Raw genomic sequence first — 15,440 nt, 5'->3', positions numbered from 1 at the left:
AGCTGCCCTGCTACTGATTTAGTTTGTTTAAGATATAACTAAAACATATTCCCTGGCAACTTAATTGAACTTGGAACACCTGGTATGAGAGCATTTCATTAATAAGGGACATCAACCCCTGATCTGGGATGTGAACTTTTTTTGATAATTAGTAAAAAATCCTAAGACATATGAAGAGTTGACAATAAAAAAAAAACCAAACCAAACCAAACCAAACCAAACAAACAAAAAAACCAACAAAAACCCCCACTCTGGGTATTTTATTCCCCCAGGTAGAGGGACAAAAAGAAGTGAAAAGGCACTGAAGGAAAAGTACATGATGCTCAGTGAGATTGGCACAGCATTATGAAACATCTAATTTCAGCTACCAAGGGGCTCGTATTGATTTTTTTTTTCATTCTTTGTGTGTGCTTTTATAGAGACTTGAAATAGAGTCTCCATTTTACTTTTATGAAAACCACATTTCTAGGAGGGCAATGTGGGGGAGGGAAAAGAATAGCCCTTTCTACTTGGAAAAATAGCAGCCTACTTAGCACTTACCAGAGGATTATACACCCTAATGTTCTGAGAGATACCTGTTCAGGTATGTAGAGGGAAGATGGATGTCTTAAGAGTACTTAGAAATTATTTAAATCCGTAAGGGTTGCTGAGTGTTTCTTCATTTGTGTGTTGTGAGAGAGAGATCCAGATTCCAGCCATCACTTCTGCAGCTATAAAACTTACATTAAGGGCAAAGAATATGGAGCTATTCAGAAATATCCCTTTTTGCAGATCAAAATTGAAGTTACTGAAAAGGTTGTTACACGGAAAATATTCATTCTTCAGGGCTGTCCCAGCAGATGCAGTCTGACCCCTTGATGTTCAGACAGAGGATATGGAACTCTAGTCATGATCAAGGTCTGAGTGGTGGAAAGACCAACTCTTCATTCAGTCAATCATTTCTGACAATTGAGAAAATTCTAAATATTTTCAGGATCAAAGGAAGCTTTATTAGCAGCACAAATGCCTGATTTTATTCCTTTTTTTTTAGAGAGGTTATTGTTCTTAAGTAAAAGATGCAAAACTTCTAAGAGGTACGTAACACATTAACAAATGCATTTTACTTCAGCATGAGGAAGGAAGAGAACTCACCTTTCCTTCCTTTTCTGAAGTTGGTTGTTGTGGTAAGGTTTAACCAGCACCCCTCCAAACTTACGTTTCCACTATGCCTTTCTAACAGCTGAGAAAGTGTCCCATTTCTGCAGTCACCCACTTGTTTGCAGTTGTTCCCTGCACTCTGTTTCAGAGATTTAAAATGGCCAGAAGCCCTAGCAGACATATGGCTTACACTGGATCCCTGACAGATGACTTGTTCCATTGCTTTTTAGGGTAACGGAAAAAAAAAACAAATCCTGTTAGAATTTCAGTGGAGGAAAAGTAAAAATACTGTAAAAATGTGATTGCTGGAAATGTTAGTTGCTTCTCATTGTTTGACACTGTAACAGATCAAAATTTGAGGCCCACGAATGACAGTTTTAGAGAAGGGAAAGGAGGATGGAAAAAAAATTCTTACAGCTCAAAACAACTTTCCTTTTCCCCCCACATTATCTGGGGGGAAAAATTCTGCAGGAAATTAAAAATTAATTAATTAAAAATTCTGCAGGAAATTAAACCTTTACACCTGACAGAGAACTGCTTAGATGCGATGTGTGATTACAGATGGCTCATTCTCATTCTGGAAGACTGGTGTCCTTTAAAGATTCTAGAAAACTCTGGGTTTTGGTTTGTTTTTTTTTTTTTCCCAAAAGATGTTTCACAACTCCATTTTCTAAGTATGATTTATAGTTAGTGTATATTTCATACAAAATCGGGAATATAACAACCTTCTTTTAGTTCTGCTTTCTAGCTAGTCAAGTGTTTATGAATTTATATGCCAGGTTTTTAAATTAAAATATTTTAACACCCTGTTTTCCAAGCCTGTGGAAAGAATTGCTTTCTAGGTGCCTCTGAACTGCATTTTTAAACTTTTGTGAGCTTGATGAAGACTATTTAAAAAAAAAAAAGTAATAATAACATGAAAAGCAACACTTACATGGCAGCTCTTGCATAAAAGTCTGCACAGTGACTGAAATAATCATTTTTCATAGCACTCCTGATGCAGAGAACAGCTGTGTAGTTAGTACTCAGCAAAGGATGGAATCACCAGAGGTGATTACCTCTGGTGTAGAGGACCACCACTGCTTAAAGTCTTCATCAATATTAAATAGTTTAAGCAGTAACTTGGTTTCTATCACTGAAACTATCCAGGGATTTGAGTTTTCAGCATTTCGTTCCTGAGCTGGAATTTATCCAAGATATCCAGGTTAAGAGGCAAACTGCGGCTTTCAGAAAAATTGCTATGGAGTGTTATATGATCGAAAAGGGGTCACATCCCAACAGTAGGTCCCATCAAAGGATTAGACCTGCATCATCAGGGTGCTCTTTAATAAACCCCTGTCAGACTGTTGGCTCGTACAGACTTAAAAGGAGGACTGCAGTCTAGTGAATCACCAGCACTGTTTAGTGCACTGTAATGTCACTTCACTTGAAGGATTTGACATGATGAGAACACAAAGTGGTGAGATGTATAGCCTACAACACCTAGAGCTTGTGCTTTCAGGAAACACATATGAAATATTGTACTAAATTTACAAGAATTATATTCAACTCCCTGCTATACTGGCCAATCATTGCTATGGTAAGAGATGCACCTATAGGACTAAGAAGACCTGGTACACACTGTTGTGAGATCCTTCCTTTAACATTTAACAACTCGAATGGTTCAGAACAGTGATTTCTTCTGCTCAGGTGCATCATCTACTTGTTTTTGAAAGTTTAAGGTGTTTCCAGAATTGAGATTGTTAATAAAAGAATATTTTCCCATATGAAAAGATAAGCTGTTTGACTGAAAAACTCTGTGTTGCTTCTGAGCATTAGAAGCAAAAATTGTAGCTTAAGAGGGTATTACATTACGGGTTCACAGAATATGCTGAGTTGGAAGGGACCCACAAGGATCATCAAGTCCAACTCCTGGCCCTGCACAGGACCATCCCAGACTCACACCATGTGACTGAGAGCACTGTCCAAACACTCTTTGAACTCTGTCAGGCTGAAAGGATCACTTCATGCTCTTTCTTACCAGCTACTGAGTCTGTTTGCTGCCTCTTTTGGCTGCTCTCAGACGGTCAGAGAGGACCCCTTTCTGCTCACCCAGCTTGCGTGAACTGCTGTGTGAACTGCTGCACCACAACCTTACTGTCGTGCCACATCCCTATTTGCCCACTTGTGTTCACCATGCTCTGGGTTGCTCACATTCTCTAGAGCTGTTTAAATCTCCCTTGGATGCTCACAGCACCACTTCCTCATCACCCTGTTGACTGCTGAGGGCTTCCTAACAAGGCTCAGGAGCTGCTGTTTGGGTATTCCTGAGCTCAGGAACTCCCCTGTACAGACTCATTTAACCCTCACCCCCGGACTTACCTCTGTCACCACTGCTGCTCCCTCACCAACTGTTGTTTTGGACGGTAGAGTATCTTGCTATTTTTTGTAAAAATCAACTACTGCTGGCCCAAACTCCACATGTATATGTCCTATAAGTAATAACTTATACATTTGGTAACAAAATTCTCACATGCTCCTGAACTGCTCCACCAATGGCCTGGGCTTGACAATCTATCTCCTTGTCCAAGGAACACCTTTCATCTGTTGTCCCCTGGAAAGCTCTAAACTATTCTAGAAAACATCTTTTTTCTCATCAACGGGAAGAAGTTGGACCAAAACTTAGAGGGGTAAGGAACTGGAGGTAGGAGATGTACAGAGAAGAAGACAGAGCTGAGGAAAATGGTGAGAGCCAGAACTGGGAACATTTAATTTGAGACAGATCTAAAGGAAAGAAAATGAGAGCAGGGAGTTACTTGAAAGGAGGAGGAACTAAGGAATGAAAAATAAGCAAGCTTCTGTTCAGTGGCAATAGAGGCATCTTTAGGCACAATGACAGTGGAGAGAAAGGAAGCAAAGAGGTAGGCAAGATTCAAGAACTAGGGAGATAAACATCTGTATAACTAAACTTCCTGAAATGGTAAATCTTAATACAGCTCAGTAGAAATTTATCCCTTTAAGTTTTTTTTCTCCCTCTCAAACTTTCATAAGTAAAGCTTTGCTAAAAACTTGGCAAGACAGCTAAGATATGAACTCAGATTTTAGGAAATGACAGAATCAAGAGTGACTGTTTCTGTCAGATTTTATCAGATTTGGGCATTTTTTTTATACTGCAATGAATGGCTTATATTAAATCTGGGCAGCTATCCAGGGGGAGAGAAGTAAATCTATAGATATTAGAAAAAATTTTAAAAATATAGAAGTTGAAATAGAAAGATCAAAGGAGGGGGAGATCAGTTGGAATGGGTTCAAGATTTTGGAGCCTTTCTGAACTGTATTGTTGGTCATAATTGAGCCCAGTCCAGTAAAGACTGAAAGTGATAGTCATCTGCTGGCATATGAAATGCTTTAAGTTTTGCTAGAAAGCAAAGCATAGTTTTCTTGTTTTCTTGTTTTGACAGAAAACAGAACTCTGAAATCAGAATGTCTGGATATGGAATATGATTTTGTTTTGCCAAGGGACAACTGGGACATTGTGAATGCCATATGATAAGAGCAGAGGCATAGATAACACACCTAGTTTTGGCACACAAGGCACAACTTCAATGGGAAAAATGATGTTGCTTTCCAGTGAACCCTTTCTGGAAGGCTACAGGCCACTTCTCAGATTCTCAGTATGAGTGCTGGACCTGACACTACCGCAGGATGATTTCAAATCCCTTGCATGCACTACTGAAGTTACGGAAGTTATTGAAGTAGGGTCCTTATTTAATTCTTTGACTGAATAAAAGGTGTAAACTAATCTGCTTTGCTAACACCCTTCTTAAATTTGCAGTAGTTTTGCTTGCAGACAACTGATGAAATTTACAGATGTGTACAGAAAACAATATCTGACAGCAAATTCCTCCCTCTTGTATCATCATCATTGCTGAGATACCTTTCAGCATCGTTAGAGAGAACATGCCTTTCCAGTCTTTCACTTGTTCAGCTCAGCCATCTGATGTAGTTGGTGATTCGTCTCTTTTTGTTCTTCTTGAAGAGCATGTCTCTTTGATGACAGCCTTTGAGGTTCCTGTTTCAGATTCAAAGATACTACCTTTTTCTATCATAAAAAGAAAGTTTTAAAGCAAACCAGAGGTCATAGTAATAAATAGGGTTCATAAAATCAAAAAAAAAAATTAATTAAGATTGCATAGACAGATTCCTCACAGTTTCTAGTGCGGTGGAAAATCACTGATAGTTTAGGGACTTTTCTGTATATATTTTCAAATTTAAGTTCGAGATTTTTTTGCTACTACTAAATGTTTACACAATTTAGATAAAATTTAAATTATTACAGTTTCTATGAATCATTTCAGATGGTATTCACTGATTTATTATAGCCATTAAGAGCGCAGTTTGGTCTCTGACAGATGTATCTTACCTTACTGAAAGACATAATCACTGCTGTCAAGTGCATTTGTTTAGAGAGAGCAGAGGTCTCCTAATAATGTCCCCTGACATTTTTCTCCTTAGGAATTCCTCCAAATCATTTCTTTCTTGTGCCTGGAGAATTTAAGCAAAACTCTGCAGAGGCACAACTGTGACAAAATAATCATAAGTAGATACCCCCAGATTCTGTAATTTCTTTTGTTGGGCAGATACTGTCAGTTATGGACAAGAAAAAGTCTTCACTTCTAAGACAATGAATTTTCCATTGTGGCAGTACTTCCAGACATAGGAAGTTACATCGCTCAAGGATTGAAATTGGGCTCTGGACATCATGTGTGGCATTCACTGCCTTGGCTATTAGGCTTATTCTTGCTCCGTTATTCTTAATCGGTGTCATATATTGTCCCTTTGGAATTTTAAAGCAGTGAAAGATGCCATTAATATAATGGACTCCTTGACTTGCTTGAGTTTGAATGATCAGAAAATTCATTCCTCAGTAGAGACTTTTAAACTGTGATGAAGAATTAAAAAATCCTAGCTGCATGTCAAAGAACCTGACAGATTTTCCTAAGCTTTTGCATTTGCAAGGTAGGAAAGGGCAGAGCATCCAGCTGTTAATGGAAATTGTAGAGGAGAGCTAGAACATTGCCCAGCAGAACGGTTTGAGCTCTACACAGGTCAGCTGTAAACAAGTTTAAAAAATACATTCTTGGAAAGGACTATACGTTCATTACGTCCCTGTATATGTTTTCCTTAGAAAGCACCAAATTAAGATTTCAACCATTCTGACTGGTACAATGACAATTTGGAAAATGGGTTAGAGGAGGATGCTGGTGCAGGACAATATGGTTGTATATAGAAAGTTCATGGTTATAGTGACTAACAGTGAAATTAGGCTTGTAATTTTTGCAGCAAAAGAAAATCCAGCTCTTCTGAAAGGCATCAAAAAGTGGAAATTTCATCCCTGAGGAGTATGACAAAATTGTGTGGGGAGCTGAGAACATATAATCTATTAGCCATAGTTCTATTCAGATCCCCTCTCTATAAATGACATTGCAACAGCTTTGTTCAGAAGAAAAGAGAGTGACGATTCATAATTCATGCTGTAGGATTTACTGAAGAGAGCAGGACATAACAATCAAGCCTCAGCTTGCCTATTACTTGGGGAAATGAAATATCTATTTAAGCCAAATGTTTTGAAGGATGTGAATTTTAAAGTTCAAACTAGTTCTCAAACAGTATGGATTGAATATGTATAAATAACTGGCAGTAGTTACACTGTGATATCAGCCCTCATGAAGCTGTTATCCCAGTCATGCTTCTGCTTGTCATCTTCCAGTATCTTTGAGGATTTGGGTTAGGACTTAAACCCATGGAGGATATGAGACAAGTCCTGTACCTTCCCCAGCCAAAAAATATTTTAAGGGTGATCTGGGGCCTTCAAGGTCCTTAAGGTAGATAAAGGGAACCACAGTGTACAGGGAATAAAACTCTTTACCTGTCCATCAGATAAAGCATGACATTGGGGAGGCAGGAAGTGGGGTAAACTGAGATCTGAGGAAGTGTCAAGGGCATATGGAAGAACAGACAGAGCAAGAGATGGACAGGTGTCTGTTCCTCTGCCCATGTCTCAGCTGATGATGAGGAGTGCAGCTACCATCCTGTACAGCCCTGCACCCATAGCCCACAGGGTGAGCCCAAACCAGGGAAACTAGAAAAGTGGCTTTAGATGAGCCATAATCCAAAACTCCAAGCTGGTAACAGCCAGTTGCATGTGACTTCATCTACAGATATCAATACTTTAGACATATGTTCTCTGCTACATGACACAGGCAAAGAGACTAACAAAGAAGGTGGACTGGGGAAGAGAACAGATGTGATCAGCAGTGTAGAGGCAGACATGGAGACATGAGGCCTTGTTAGGATCCACTTATTAAAATTATTAGAAATACCTCTGCCGGAATAAAAGTGCAAATAAAACTAGACACCAAAGTCAATAGTATGGGTTTTATTTATTGGTAAATGTGAGGCAGAGAAAGAGATAGAAAGAAATAGGAAAAGGAACAAGAGGAAGAAGAAAGTGACAGACAGAGATATTAAAATAGAAAATGTATCACCGTTGTGGAACCCAACGGCATCCCGTCAGTCCGGTTCTTCTGGTCTTCTTGGTGGTGAGGGTCCTGCAAAACATAGAGTCCAATGGATTAATATACATTCAGGAGATGCCAGGCACCTACCCTGGGGGTGGGTGAAGCTTTTCAGTCTCTTTCGACAGCCTCTGGATTTGTTGCCTCGCTTGGATCACGTGCAGTCCCTTAGCAGTAAAAGACCTCAGGAATGAGTTGGGGGGAGTGGTTTGGGGGTCTTTGATGGTTTATGACCCTTTCTTAGCTGCCTCTTGCATGAATGTCCCATGTATGCATCACTTCCCAGAGCAGGGGGTAGGGGTTTACTCCTTCAGTTTGGTGTGGAGAGATTTCACTATCGCACACCCAAAACCCTTCTACTCCACCACCCCCTGAGCCCAGCTAGGGCTGATTCTTAATATAGATATATTCTTCTTTCCTGAGCTTTGTTTACTTCTCCTCAGACTTGAGATGATTAGACAATAGTCTCATCTCAAGTTCTCACTCACAGTTCAAATTCAAGTCAGGTTTTAGTTGTCAAAGACAGGCAGTTGCTTCCTTGTAGTTTGACAAAAAGTCTTTCTATGACTTTGACAATATTTAAGACATTACAAATATTTCAGTCCATCACAGGACTGGGAGAAGAAGTAGTGTAAGAGATAGGGACACCGGGCTAATACCTGTGGCCTTTCAAACCCCTCACCTTTCCCTGTTGCCTTTACTGCTTGCGCACATAGCCTGACAGAATCTCTAGTTAAATTATAGGTGCTATTTTTCCTCTAACTGTTTTTGTGCTTTAGTTTGCAGCCTGAATAGGTACTTCAAGATGGTCTCTGCAACATTAAGAGACATTGTATGAAATGAGTTGCATAGGCCTTGGGTGAACACCCACCAACACGGAGGTAGGTAATTTCCTACTTCTTAGGTGTGCAGGAATAATCAAGCAGAATGGGCGAAGGCAAGTGAAAGAAAAGCAAACAAATCTGTAAATAGATCTTCTTGAGGTGGCTTAGAAATACAGCTTTCAAGGTGGCACAATGATTAAAACATATTTTCTCTTTGACTATATTTATGTTAGTTTTGTGCCAAATTCTGTGATTTTTCTGGCATTAACACAAAAAGGGAATACTGCATCTAATAAAAAATCTGCAAATTCTTGTCTTAAAAATAAAACTGTGTAAGAGTAAGGCATTTTTCTCTCACATATGTTGTTTTCATTTATCAGTTTACAACATGAATCAGGAAAGGAATTTTTGGGCTTGTTTACCTGAGGATTTTTTCCTTCCCTGGGGCTTTTAGAACTTTAAAGTAAGAAATCCTTAGGTAGGGATATATTTTATTCTTTAACAGTAAAATTGCATTCAGTTTTGACTGATGTGAGAATTATTTATAATAACTAATTGCCTTCAGTAATCTGTGTTGACTGGGAAGATTATGCAGTGTGTTAAAATTAATGACTGTCTAGAAATGTTCTACAGAGGTTTGCTCACTAACTTGATTAGCATCTCTAGCACCAGCTGCATGACCTACTGTGTCCTACTATCTCTCTGGATTCAAAATAAATCAGTAGTGCCACTGCCTCATTTCCTCTGGGTTACCCCTCAGATTCCCTCATATATGCTAGGTGGAGAAAAATATACAAAGCTCTCTGGAATTACAGTTAAGACCAGCCTCCCTGCTGCGGTGAGATGATGATGAAATTCATCATGAGGAGTTTCCACATGCCTTGCTTCTTCTCTGTATATGGCTGTTAAGTGGGAGAAAAGCCCAAAATGACTGTTTATTGGACTTGATTCTTCTGCACCATCCCTTGAAGCAACAGACTTCTACTTTATCAGACGCTTATGAGCAAGTATGCTGCAAGATGTCTGTTCTGGATGTCTGCAGTCCAAACACTCCTAAAAGTAAATGCTGAGTTTACTATGAAAAGGTACACCACACTTCAATTGAAAGGCCAAACTTCCGAAATATAGGATGTTCCAGTTGTTAGGTCATCTGTGTACTCTTAATTTGCATACAAATTTGTATGGACAGCTACAGTTTATAAAGCCTTCACCACAGGAATCAGGTCTTGGTATCAGGTCGTTCTGCATGCAAAGGAGACAGAGCTAAGGATTTCTAGATAACCATGAAAAAGGTATGTTCCAAGCTATTGCTCTTCAAATCCTGTGGAGCAGCCAGGATTTCTGGTGTAGATGCAGAAATCCCTAAGCAGTGTAGAATAATTGAGGGTAAACATAAAACTGTTTATCATGGAAGAATTTCACAAAGGCCTTTGGAGGTCATTTAGTTCAACTTCTCCCCCAAAAAGGCAGGACTGTTGCCAACACCAGGTCAGGTCAGCTGTGACTGTGTGTAACTGCATCTTGAAAACCTCCAGAGATGGAGATTTCAGAGTTTACCTGCACAACTTGACACAGGGCTGCACTGCAAAGGTTTTCCCCTTAGTTAAAAGTTTTCCCTCAGGTTCTTTTTTTTTACTGCCCTTGAAGTAATTATTGCCTCTACTAGACCAAGCCTAAGACTCTTCAGCAGACTAAGGATCTCTCAGTGTTTCCTTGTGGCCCAGTAGGTGATCCAAAACTTGATTCACTTTTTCATATGCAGCTTCCTGAGTTCCAGGCAGATGGGAAAAACAAGTTCTCCATATCTTTTGGGCATCTCCTCTCAACACAGCCTGATCTTCAGTTTACCTTATTCACAGTGAGAGAATATTTCAGCTAGAGTCCACCATTACTCTTCAGCAGGACTACTACTAATTCTTTAGTCACATATGAGCTTACACTGTCCCAAGAGCAGAAGTTTGCTTTTCTCCTTGTTGGACATCACAAAATTTCTGTTGTACCAGTTATCAAGTTTATCAAAGTCCCTGTGAATTCAAGTTATGACATCATTGTGCAATTCACTCCCTCTAATTTAGCATCAATAAAAATTTTGCACGTGTTAGATCCTAGGTCATCACCTAAGTCATTGATGAAGACATCAAACAGTGAAAAAGAGTTCAGTTCTTAGAGTACTCTGCTTGCTACTGACCACCAAGCGGATGCTGAGCTATTCATTGCCACACTGTAAGCCCTGAGGTACAGCCAATGTTTAGTCCATCTAACCATCATTTCTTCCTGTCTACATTTCCTCAACTGCCGGATGAAAATGTGGTGAGGTATAGAGTCAAAAGCTTTCCTAAAGCTGAGGTATATGACATCCACAGTCCTCATCTTGTCAATTTTGTTGTAGGAGGCACTTGGGTTTGTTGAGCATCATTTGTCCCTGGTAAATCCATGCTGATTACAACTGTAAAGATTTTGGTCTTCACATGTTTGGCAATGCATCCCTAATAGACAGGCTGGAGGATTTTTGTAAGGTCTGAGATGAGCCTGGCTGATATGTAAGTCCCTGAACCCTCCCTCTTGCCTTTTTTAGAAATGGCACCCAGCGCCACTGTGCAAACCATCCAGGGAAATGTGTTTTCTCTGTGAAGGGCAGGGTATCCTGGAACTGGTTTGCCCTAACAGAAGGTCTGAACCTGGGAAAGCCATGATCACGGCAGCATACATTGAACTCTTGCTGCTTCTTGAAGATTTGGAGGAGATAGTGTAAATCTCATTCCAGGCCTTGCCTATATGTGCACAGGTATTTATCCCAGCTGACTGCATAATTTGTGTGCAGTCATACCAGCTTTTGGCTTCTCACTTAGACACCTGAATTAGGAGGACTGTGCATCACATATATAATAATTCCTTCAGTAAATAATCCAGAACTCTCAGTTTAATCAACATTTTAGCTCAACTTCATTCTGTGTTTTGCCCTCTTGGGGGTATATTGGTTGTAAAGGAATCTGACTCAGTCCCCTGAGTTAAGAAATTGCTCCCTTAGGCAGTGTGACTCGTCCTACTGAGTTCAACTAGAAATTTAGTTCGTTGCATAAAACATAAAAATATGATTCATGTACTGTTAATACTCAGCTGCATGTTTGCAATTTGAGCACTTAATGAATTTCAGTTCAACAAATTAATTGCTAGTTTAGTCTGAAAATGTTTCAGAGGTCCTTGGGAATAAGAAAGAACATAATTCTGTTCCCTCATCTGTGTGGATCAGCACATGACCTCTGCAGCTAAGACTCTCTTAAGAAAAAATGTTTTGTCTATTGAGAACAGCAATCACCAGGCCAGCAAAACTATTCCACAGGTGAGGTCACATGCTAAGGATACTTTTGCTAATTATCTCTGGACATTAATGCAAAGAAGATCATTCAAATTTTATCCAAAATAATCAACTTTCTACTTGAAAACAGTCACAGAGCCATAAAGTTTTGAAACCGAATGAGCCTTTTAAAAGACTTTTTTAGGAAAGTATTTGAAGATTGTTGTTTTAGAAGTAGTTGCACTTGGAAGTGCCTCAGTGGTCTTTAGTTTTGCATCTAGTGCTTTGGCCCACAAGAGGCTCCCTGCACTGCAGGCACTGAACTGCTCATCCTTGATCCTTTGAATATCTACACAGAGAGCACAAGCAGCAGCAGCAGCAGGCTGGGTTGTGGGAAAGCTACATTTCAAGACTGTGAACGCTGACAGAACAAATTCAGGAATCTTCTCCCCATGGATTTAGTTGTTTCTAAACTGCAACTTTAAGAGTTTCCTTCTATCTCTTGGATGATACTGCTACGAGTGATAACAAACACAAAATGCTAATAAGAGATTTTTGGAGAGTGTCACAGAAAGACCAAATGAAAGCTGTGGGGAAGCATTACAACACTTTGTATATCCCAGGTTTGTGACTGGATGCAATTAAGAGAAACACAAGAATAAATCCATTCTAGCATGGATGCCACTGGAATGGTGTTAATTAATGGCATGGATCATGAAAATATTGCTGGCTCTTGTCACTTGTTATAAGTTGTTGATTTATATGGGAAATGAGAGCTACAAAGGTGTGTTTGTAGATAAGTTTTTATGTTTCTCTCTTGGTAAAAAGGGCTGAGAATAAAGGTCAAAAAGCCAAGAAATGGGAAGAATACAAAAGATACATATCTAATGAATATTATCTTGTTCAGTAAGTGACATGCTAATTTCCTTTTTGAGCATACATACTGTGGCCCTGGTAAAATTTATTATCAAGTAAATTAAGCTGGAACCTTTGGTATCTCAGTCAGTGCAGGGAATAAATGTATCTCATTATTATCTTTTTTTTAATAGAAAAGAAAATTGATTTTATTTTCAAAGAAATAGTCAAGTGGAGCAATGCATGCTGTCTATGTTATATTTTAGGTGCTTTATCATGCAATTTTGCTTCTCTACAAGAGGTTGCTTAGAAGTTAAAGGAAAATAGCAAAAAAATAATTCAAAATCTGATTTCTTAAAAATTGTCAATTTTGTTGTACTTTAACTGGCTCTTTAAACAAAGTGAAGTGATGGGTGCAGCAGGAAATACATTAACTTTGCCCCATGTATCTGAGCTACTCCTGAAGATAAAGTTCTTCTTTACTTACTGTGCTGATTTCGAGGGCATACAGCAATGTGTTCACAAAACTGTGACCTAGACCTTTAGCTTTCACATATGAAATTTCAATAGAGAGTAAGAAAATATCTTCCTCCAATTCTAAAAGACAATAGTTTGGTCAGTGAGAGTTCATGGTCTTTATGCAATAGAGTTTCATATATGTCCTATAGTTAGAAAACCAAAAGACCTAGACAAGAGTTTTCAAACCGGCAATCATAGTTGTTTAATGTATGCTAGAGAAGACAGTAAAGGGTTTGGCATAGAAGAGATGCAGGAGTTGTGACATTAACTCTTTCTTATTCTGCATAAATCTGCCATTAGCAGGTTACAATAAATTTGATTCCCTAAAATCTGTGAATTCTCAGTAGTTGCTTAAAATCAAATTGGTTTCCAACTCTAACAATGTTTCCTATCCCCCAAATAGGCTATGTTAGAGAATTTATAAGAAAAATTAATTTAAATAGTCCTTGAAAACACAACACTGAATGATTAAGCCTGTGTCAGGTAGTGGTTTGGGGTTTTGGGTTGTTTTGGTTTCCTTTTTTCCCCAAAACTATAATAATATGTAAGAAATAAAGATATTGTTTGCTGCTGCCATTGCTAAACTGACTGATGGCTCTGAGTGGGTGTTGCTTATTGTGCCTTTGCAAAAGAAATCATGAGTCACAGGCAAGTACTGTAGGCACTGTCACCAACCCGAGGAGTGGCAGAGTGCTGCAGGCATGGGGAGAGCAGTAGTTCTCTCACATTTTGGCTCCTCACTCTTCCTGTAGTCTTGCATTTGATATACCATTTAAACAGTAAAGAGAAAGGCTGCAAATTAGAAAGAGGAGCTGGGGCTGAACTAGGAGAAAATACAAAAATAAGATGGATTAGGCAAAATGAAGAAACAGAAACTGAGCATACCAATAACGATAAGAGAATTATAGTGAAATTTGATTAGGGACCAGTTTGTTACGACCCCCACCCCTAGTGTATTATTTCCCCACCTGTAGCAGCTGTGATGAAGGATAATGTTTTCCCATCTTCTTTTCATTCAAGTGAGACAAACAGGATCAGCAGCAAAGCTGCCTTTGGAACAAGTTTCTCATTCCACTAATCCATCAGCATTATCTCCGGTGTTGCTTCCTTCTCCTGTGAGCCTGCAGCAGATGTAGTTACATTGCAAAAAAACATGGAAACCACTTATGCAAGTAATTTCTGTCAGTACCATAATCTCACTTAAGAAATGCAACATTGACACTTGCACTGAGTCTGAAACATCCTCTCCCTCCATCCTGACCCATGATCAGTGAGGTACGAACAATGAGAGGTGTCAACACAAGACAGACAAGAATTGCCAAAACCCCAGGACAAATTAAAAACTGAGCAGCCAGCTGAATGCTATCAAAATAAAAGGCAATAAGGTTAGAAGAAGAAATATGAACATATGAATGTTTTGGTCATAGAGATATGTGGGTAAAAAATCAATAACCAAGAAAAAAATTATTACCCTCCCTGCTGTTGAATGAAGATATAAAATCAATAAATAAACCAATGAGTGGTTGGATACTGCTATGACTTTGATGAGGAACTTAACTGTTACAAATACGGTTGTCCTAGGATGGGTGAAGATCCTGGGCATTATGAAAGGATGTAGCTGTCCTCTCTTTCTCAGTTAATACACTAAGAAACTGTTCTGTCCTTCAACCCAAGTTTACTGCAGCACTTCTTATCTTACTGTGGAATAAAAGGTAATGATTACAGTGTGGCTATGTTTCTCAATTCTAAGCCTGGTCATCAGGGATCCAGAAACCTAACAAAGCAGTGACATTGATTCATTACAGCAACTTAAAGAAATCAGTCATGTTCTGGATGCTTTGTTTATTGTGAGAATTCATCAACAATTATGTTTATCTCTCTGCACATCATCTGATAGCATTGACTGGGAATGACGATGTTACCTGGGGTTAGTAACAAATATGAAGATGTCTTTTTTTTGTCATTGTAAGAAACACAAGTTTCTGTGGGTAGAATTATCTCAGGACTTGTTTTCAAACAAGGGCTCTTAACAAATAGAGGGGGGAAAAAACCCTTTAGTGCAAAAATCAATTGAATACAGATTTGTGGCAAATAATCCCAAGATTAAGCTCGTCCTTCTGCACTGCTTGTGGCTAGCTCCTACTCCAGGCAGTAACTAATAGCTTGCAGTTTGGCCTTGACTTTTTGGGATAGCAGAACAGTGCTTAAAGCAAATTTGAAGTAGAAGGAAGAGGGATTTAGACACTGAAGCAT

General features: G+C 39.0%; 1 long non-coding RNA gene across 4 annotated transcripts in view; it reads right to left on the bottom strand.

The window, feature by feature from the left end:
• LOC135414622 (uncharacterized) overlaps positions 1–15,440 on the bottom strand; it is a 132,135-nt gene that overhangs the window by 5,780 nt on the left and 110,915 nt on the right. For 3 of the 4 annotated variants that reach the window (XR_010430748.1, XR_010430745.1, XR_010430746.1), the window contains 3 exons: positions 14,156–14,308; positions 5,054–7,727; positions 1,132–1,359 (listed from right to left, as the gene is read on the bottom strand). This is a non-coding gene — a long non-coding RNA (uncharacterized LOC135414622). Of the gene's footprint in view, positions 1–1,131; positions 1,360–5,053; positions 7,728–13,776; positions 14,309–15,440 lie in introns of all 4 variants that reach the window. The other variant, XR_010430747.1, reaches the window with a different exon arrangement.

Source organism: Pseudopipra pipra, chromosome 5, assembly GCF_036250125.1.
Source record: "Pseudopipra pipra isolate bDixPip1 chromosome 5, bDixPip1.hap1, whole genome shotgun sequence".
Classification (NCBI taxonomy): Eukaryota; Metazoa; Chordata; class Aves; order Passeriformes; family Pipridae; genus Pseudopipra; species Pseudopipra pipra.
This window is presented reverse-complemented; position numbering and strand designations above follow the sequence as displayed.